The sequence below is a fragment of the Gracilinanus agilis genome, chromosome 1 (assembly GCF_016433145.1).
Source record: "Gracilinanus agilis isolate LMUSP501 chromosome 1, AgileGrace, whole genome shotgun sequence".
Taxonomy (NCBI): domain Eukaryota; kingdom Metazoa; phylum Chordata; class Mammalia; order Didelphimorphia; family Didelphidae; genus Gracilinanus; species Gracilinanus agilis.
Window position 1 is genome coordinate 497,600,796 of NC_058130.1, and position 8,009 is coordinate 497,608,804.

An 8,009-nucleotide genomic window follows, 5' to 3' on the forward strand; every position below is an offset into this window, starting at 1 on the left:
TGAGAGCTCTGGAATTTAGTTATAATATTCCAGAGAATTTTCATTTTGGGATCTCTTTCAGGAGGGGATTGGTAGATTCTTTTAATTCCTATTTTACCCTCTGGATCTAAGCTACCTAGGCAATTTTCCTTCATAATTTTTAAAAATATTATGTCTAAGATCTTTTTGTGTTCATGGCTTTTAGTTAGTCAAATAATTCTTAAACGATCTTTCCTGGATTTATTTTCCAGCTCATGTGGTTTTTTCCAATGAACTATTCCACATTTTCTTCTATTTTTTCATTCTGTTGACTTTGTTTTTATTGTTTCTTCATGTCTCACGGAGTCAATAGCTTCATTTGCCTCATCCTAACTTTTAAGACATTAAAGATCTATACATTTTTTTCTATTTGATCAATTCTGCTTTTTAAAAAGTTCTTTTCTTCAGTGAATTTTTGTGTCTCTTTTACCAGTAGGTCAGTTCTGTTGTCTAACATGTAATTTTCTTCAATATTTTTTTGTACCGCTTTCTCTAAACTGTTAATTCTCTTTCAGAATTTTTTTGTATCACTATTGTTTCTTTTCTAATTTTCTCCCTCTACCATTCATTTTTTTATGCTTCCATGGATTCTTTTTGAATTCAGATCCGATTAGTATTTTTCTTTGATCAACCCAGTGCCCAACAATGATTCCAGAGGTCATATGATGAAACACACTACCCAGCTCCACACAGAGAGGTGATGGACTCAGGAGTGCAGATTTAGACATTGGTTCAGACATAGTCCCCACCTTTTAGTAAAGAGGTTTTAATAAGTCCTACTTATTATAAATGTGTGTTTTTTGATGGATTAGGAATACTCACTACAAAACAAGGCAACCCATTTACTTTTCAAAGAGCAATAACTATTTAAAGGTTTTTCTTTATATTGGGGTGGAAATCCTCCCAGTAGCTTCCATTGATTGGTCTTTGTTCTCTTCTTTAAATTAAGACAGAAAATATAAATTCCCTGCAAGACAAATACTATTTTTTTCCTTTCTCAAAATCCTACTGTAGAGCAAACATTTTCCAAGTTGAAGGTTCTTAACCTATGTCCATGATTTTGGCTTTTTTTATTTTGATTATTTTGTTTTTAAAATATTTTTATATCCATATTTCATTGTAATGGATTTTCTTTGTAATCTGATGTATTTTATGCATTTAAAAACATCATACTAATAAGGAATTCACAGACCACCAAATTGCCAACATGATTTAAAAATTAAAATCCTTTGTCTGGGAAGATTACCTCTAGTCACTCTAAAGACATTTTTTCTTCAAATTGCAAAACGTGATTTGTTATCACAAAAGTCGGAAAGACTGGAAATTTTCAAGCTTGTTTTTTTCTTTGTTTTTAAAGGCAGGAAAAGGTAAGGATAAGCTTTCTGGTCTTTGCCTCTGTGCCTATTGGATAGAACCATTTCCCTTCCCCCTTACTACAAAAGGAGGTCCACTCTGGTATTTGGTGTCCTTTAACTCTGATTTCAATTTTATTGAAATTCAAAGTATTTTTATTCAAAGTAATTTTATTACTCTCTGAAGTAATAAAAAATGAATAAGGGATATATATGTCTATATAGATACCCATATATAAAAATATTTTTTAATGCCATACAACTATAAGATGGATATAGAGACACTTAAAATTTAGGAAGAAAAAAAAAATCCATTCTATTGATCACAGAAATAACCCAGATATAGAATTTAGAAAACTCTCTCTGAGAAATCTGATCAGTTGCCTGGCTTGTCAATCATCCATCAATCTACCTAGCTAGGCTTAATAACAGATTTCAGCTGTAAAGTGAGAGAGGGCTTGTGGTCATGGTTGTATTTCCTTCAGCCTTGGGAAAGTTATTTACTGCATATGTAATCACAGCAAATTAAACACTGTAAGAATGAAATTGCTTGTGTTAGAAAGAAATACAACTCCTCAACTATTTCTCTGGCCACTTGATGTTTTAACTCTACAGGAAAGAATAGCAGAAAAGAGATCTCAGAATCTATCTCATTCAGGTATATGGTATCCAGGGAAAGTGCTAGCTTGGGAATCAGAAGACTCTGGTTCAAATCTGCCCTCTTACACTATTATAAGCTGGCAAGTCAATTCCTCTCTTGGACCTCAGTTTCATTATTTCACATTATTTTTTGTTATTTGTGTGGCAATTTGGAGAGCGAGCCAATCTCACTCCCTATTCTACCATCTTTCCTAAATGCTCCAGTTTCCTCATTTTACAAATGAGAAAGGACTTTGGAGATCTCTTCCCATTCTCACTGTGAGTCCAGGACATCATTGAATTGTGGAAAGGGGAAATGACAAATACTGCTGGTGAACCAGACACTAGCAATCACCTAGGTTTCAAACATCTCTCCATCTGGTTTGAGGACATGCTCTCTACTCCTCCTGGTTGTGGTTTCTCAGCACTGGATCTCAGTGCTTTATCTCTTCCTATCTGATCTCTTTAATAACTGGCCTGAAGATGACAACACTCCCTCCTCTCCCCAGAGAAGTTTCACTTTTCAAAGTGTTTGCCCCACAGACTCTCTCTAAGTGGCTACCTGTCAGTTTCCATTTCAGCCCTACCTTTCTGTCTACGGGAGTGCTGACCACTGGCTGACATATTACCTGTATTGATTCTCTAATAGCTGTCAAGGTGGAAAGAAAGACTATTCTAAGACAGGCCCCGAGCTCTTAGCTGAGTAGGATCATAAACGCCCCATTAAAGGTTTCATTCAATAACAATCTTTGCCAAAGTAAATGGACATCAGAGTCTCCCACCCCCACTGCCTAATGCAAAGGCCATTATATATAGGCAAAGAGCACAGAGCTGGTGTTGTATCAGTTTCCACATTTTCAAATGATTCCTTTAATGAAAAGCTGCATTCTTCTCAGGTCATAAAACAGCAAGGAAAGCTCTATTCATTTGGCTATTATTGTACATATTAACTTATTTATTTATGGCTAATGTTGCCATCTGTGAATATCCCCTGGGCAAATTGTTTAATCATTTAATGATTGGTAAGATAAGTTGCTAAAAAGCATACATATTGAATGAAATCTGCTCTGCTCTGTTTTTTTACTGACAAATAGAACTGTGAGGGGTATGAAGGAAAATTAATGTATAACACCAATGTGTAAGGATATTTTAAGAGAAACAAAGATATGGTGGAATGAATAGAGCAGATGGTTTAGGAATCAAGAAGACTGGAGATCAAGACCCTCCTCTGATGTTTCTTGGCTTCCTCTGACCATGGGAAAAGTCCCTTAACATTTTAACACTGATGGACAACTCTCTAAGAATAAAATAGTTACACATAAGCATCAGTCGAAGGAGCATCTCAACCCAACTCTTCCCCCAGTCCTTGGAGCTGTCTACACAAATGGAATCATAGGGCCAGTGTCCTACAACAAGGGAATTTTGATTGATTTTCTTTCCAGGCACAAATTCCCTGTACTTTTCTTTAAAAAAATTTTTTTTCACTCCAAAGAACTTCAGCCTTGGCTATCATTTTAACCTGAGACTGACAAGGTCTTAGCTGACGTTTGTTATAAAATAAATATTTTATTTGTATTTTTCCCAAAAGAAACAAGGGAAGAGAAATGAGGGTGACCTTTTCTTTATTAATCTTGGATTCAGGAATAAAATTAGAATTCAGACCTTGGTATCTTGTGCCCTGAAGGATATGATTCCAGATACCCTGTACTTGTACTTTGCCCTTATCTGCTTTCTTCTGGGAGTCAGGCCAGTGCAGTAGAAAGGGTATTGAACTGGAGTGAATAGAAATCTGGATTTAAAAGCTAAAAATGAAAGTTTGCAGGCTTTGTCTACTACAGTAACTCTTCTAGTAGCTGCTGACCAGGGCATATGAAGTCAGGTTTTGGTACAAATCTGAACGTGTTCCTACTTTCCCCAAATCCAGAATATTGGCCTCTCCCCTGGACTTCATTCAGCAAACCACCTTCATGAATCCCATGAATCTTATTTCCAACACCAGCTCTGTGTGTCATAGGTGTAAGATTAAAATTAATAATCAATAACTCCAAGTATTATATTTTATAAGATTTATTTATAATCACTTGAAGTAGAGGAAAGTAATAGCCTGAGTAAAGAGCAGTTTACTGGACCTCAAAAGCAGGAGAGAGAGAGAAAGAGAGAGAGAAAGAGAAAGAGAGAGATTGAGAGAGGCATTTGGAGTTATAGAAACTTTATCTACAAAACATAAGGACGTAATGTGGGGACAAAAGAGGAATGCTGGGAAATGTAGTTCAAGGGTACAAAATTCTAACCACACATAGGCAATTCCTTCAATCTCTCAAACCTTAGTTTCTTCAATTGTAAAATGTAAAAAAAAAAAAAATCAATAACTGTAGGAATTACTTTTCAGGGTTTAATCACAAATGTGGGAATATATCTAAGCCCTTGCAGACTCAACATAAATGTGATTGTCTCTTGTCTGCCCACAGCTATAAGCACCAGTTCTGGAAGAGACTGATTTGGAGCTGTCTGTGGAGATACTAATCAATCAAGAATTTATAACACAGAAGAAAAACACATGACTTATCACTTGTTTATATGGGCATATGAGTTGGGGTTTGGGTTTTAAAAGCTTGCTATCTTCCAAAAACGAGTAATATGGAAATAGGTATCAGGTGATAACACTTGTAGAACCCAGTGGAATTGCTTGTTGGCTCTGGGAGCAGGGAGGGAAAGGGGAAGAGAAAGAAAATGAATCAAGTAAACTAGAAAAATATTTTTAAAAAAATAATAAAAATTTAAAATGCAAAAAAATGTATCTGCTTTTGCCAAAGGATGCCTTCTATGGTGTGGGGAGGGAAAAGAATAACTGAATAACAAAATAAATTAATTTTATAAAAAATAACATTTACAAAAAGATAAGGAAGCTTGGTAGAGGTGAGCCAGAAAATATAACTTCTGATGACCTCAAATAATCAAGGTTTTGTTTCACTTGAATTGAGGTTCAAGTCTCATGTGAAAAATTCTTAACAATTCTGTTTTATATCCATTTTTCATTCTTCTGTTTTTTTTCTTTTTTGGCAGGGGCAGGGAGGGAAAGCAGGACTGTGACTCTTTGACACCAATTATAGGTGATGGAATCTGGAGCTTGATTTATAAGGGAAGTTATAGGTTTGCTATTAACACATTTCTGCTCCAATTCATCCTTTTCCACATTCCCTGCTTGCCTTCTCCTTATGCTTCCTAGTTTTTATCCAGCTATTGTTTATAAGGAAATAATAAGCACGCACATAATTTACCAAAAAAGAATTTATTTGTATCACGAATAATCTCTATCAAATTGCTCACTGTCTCAGGCAAGGAGGAGGGGTGGCAGGGTAAGACAAAATTTGGAACTCAACATGTGAAAAATGAATATTAAAAATGGTTTCTGTATGTAATTGGGGAAAAAATAAAATATTATTAAAAACTTTATCTGCTTACTATAGTACCATATGTACTGTGTAAACATTCCCAATCTTTTCCTCAAAACTCCCACCACCATTCATCTTGTCTGGGTTTTGGTCTTGACTCTGCTACTTTGTGACCTTGAACATATGATTTCCTACCCACCAACTCCCTTTGGTTTCTTCATCTCCAGAATTAGAGAGTTGAATTAATTCCCTTCTATTTCTAATATTCTAGAATTCTCTAAGGATGCCAATCAAAGTAATAATACTAGCTCACACACACACAAACACACACACACACATATATATGTATATATATACATATATATGTATGTATAGCCATATGGCTTATAAAGAGCTTTTATCACAAAAAAGAGGAATTATTTTGAAATAAATTTTATTGTAAACTTGAAAGACACCAAGAAACATGAACAGGAATAACCTATCAGACTATTTACCACTTGGGATAGGGGACAGGGAGAGAATTTGAATTATAAAATATCAGAAAACAATTGGCAAAAATTGTTTCTACATGTAATTAAAAAAATAAAATTTAATAATAAAAAACATAACATTTCCCACAGACTTCTTTGGAAATTTAGTAAAGTCTATTTTTAAATTTTGTTTCATTTTTTAAAAACACTTACATTCCATCTTAGAATCAATATTAAGTATTGTTTCTATGGCAGAAGAGCAATAAGGGCTAGGCAACAGGGGTTAAATGACTTGTTCAAGGTCTCATAGCTAGGAAGTGTCTGAGGTCATATTTGAATCCAGGACCTCCCATCTCTAGGCCTGGCTCTCAATCCACTGAGCCATTTAACTGCCTCCTTGACTGAATTTATTTGTACAAAGGAACGTGAGATCAAATGAGATAACACATGTAAAGTGTTATGCAAACTTTCATGTGCCAAGTGCCATAAAGGTTAGCTATTATTACTAGGTGACATAAAAGATATTTTAAAAGGAAATGATAGTGATATAACAAAAAAAATAGCAACAAAAGATATATATATGTATATTTATTCATTTTAAAATATTTTTCCATGATTACATGATTCACGTTCTCTCCCTCCCTTCTGTCCTCTTCCCGCCCCCAGAGCTGACAAGCAATAAGATATTTTTAAAATAAATGATAGATATAAAAAAGAAGTGTCAGTAAAAGATATTTTAAAAGGAAATGGTAGGGATATAAAAAAAGTATCAATAAAATATTTTAAAAGGAAATAATAGCGATATTAAAAAAGAAGTATCAATAAAATATTTTAAAAGGAAATAATAGTAACATTAAAAAACAAGTTATCAATAAAATATTTTAAAGGGAAATAATAGTAATATTAAAAAAAGAAGTATCAATAACCCATTTAAAAAGAAAAAAAATTGAAATTACAGGTTCAGAGAGAAGGAGAATTGAAAATTAGCATGGCTCTTTATGCCTATCCTGGGCAGGGCAACCTGTACATTATTGATGTCATTGAATGACTTCAGTCCTAGGCCATAGGTAGGGTTGAAAGATCCCTGCAATGTCAACCATAAGCACAGTGACTCAAAATCTTTCCTAGAAATGTCTATGTGTAACTTTGGAAAACCTTTGTGGAAATTTATCACAGGTAATTGGTAAGTATAAAATATCTGTATAAAGTTAAAAAAAAAAGAAATGTATATTTGTGTGCAAAAATGGGCAGGGAGCCACCATGTCTAGTAGGAAATTGAGTAGCAGCCCAGGGTGCCTAGGCTACCAGGACTCAGTTACACATTCCAGAGCTCTGAGCTCAGCTCTGTGAGGTCACTAGACAATGGACTGCTTTGTTGGCTCAGTAAGAGGGGTCTGGTTAGAGCACAGGGCTGCTGCTCTGACCCAGTCAACAGCCCCTTTCCTCATTCCCATCAGGACTGGGCTGACCAGCATACAAACTGTGGCCACAGCCTGTTCCCAGAACAGCCGTGAAGACTGAATCACTCCATGTAGAGGAAGAGCAATGCCAAGAAGAGCCCGAAGGATTCCCTCTGCAGGCAGGCACTGTCTATGGCTGGCTCCCCAGTGATCTCGCCCTCTCTGAACCCCGGTAGCACTTACAGTCTGTACCATTCATTTGACACTTAACCCTCTATACTGCCTTATAATGTTTTCTTTTACGTGTAGGTGTTTGCTTTCCCCAGTCAGACTGTAAGCCTGTTAAGGGCAAGAAGATGCCTTATTTTTGTATCCCCAAAGGCCTCATGCTAGAGAGTAAGCATTAATAAATGTTTGTTGATGGTATTTATGGTGATGACCAGGTGATCTCCATTATGATTACTCTAAATCTCTCTGTGGAATCTCCCTTATGCCCATATTGATATGAAATAAAGTACAGTCACAGGGAAGCCCCCATATAAATTCAGACAGTGATGATTACTGCTGTGAGGGTTGACATGGAAAAGAAATATGGCTTTGGAGAACTTAAAAAAACTTTCCTAAATACAAATACAAAGAAAGGAAGAGGAGAAAGAAAGAAAGAAAGAAAGAAAGAAAAGCAAGAGAGGAAGGAAGGAAGGAAGGAAAGCAAGAGAGGAAGGAAGGAAGGAAGGAAAG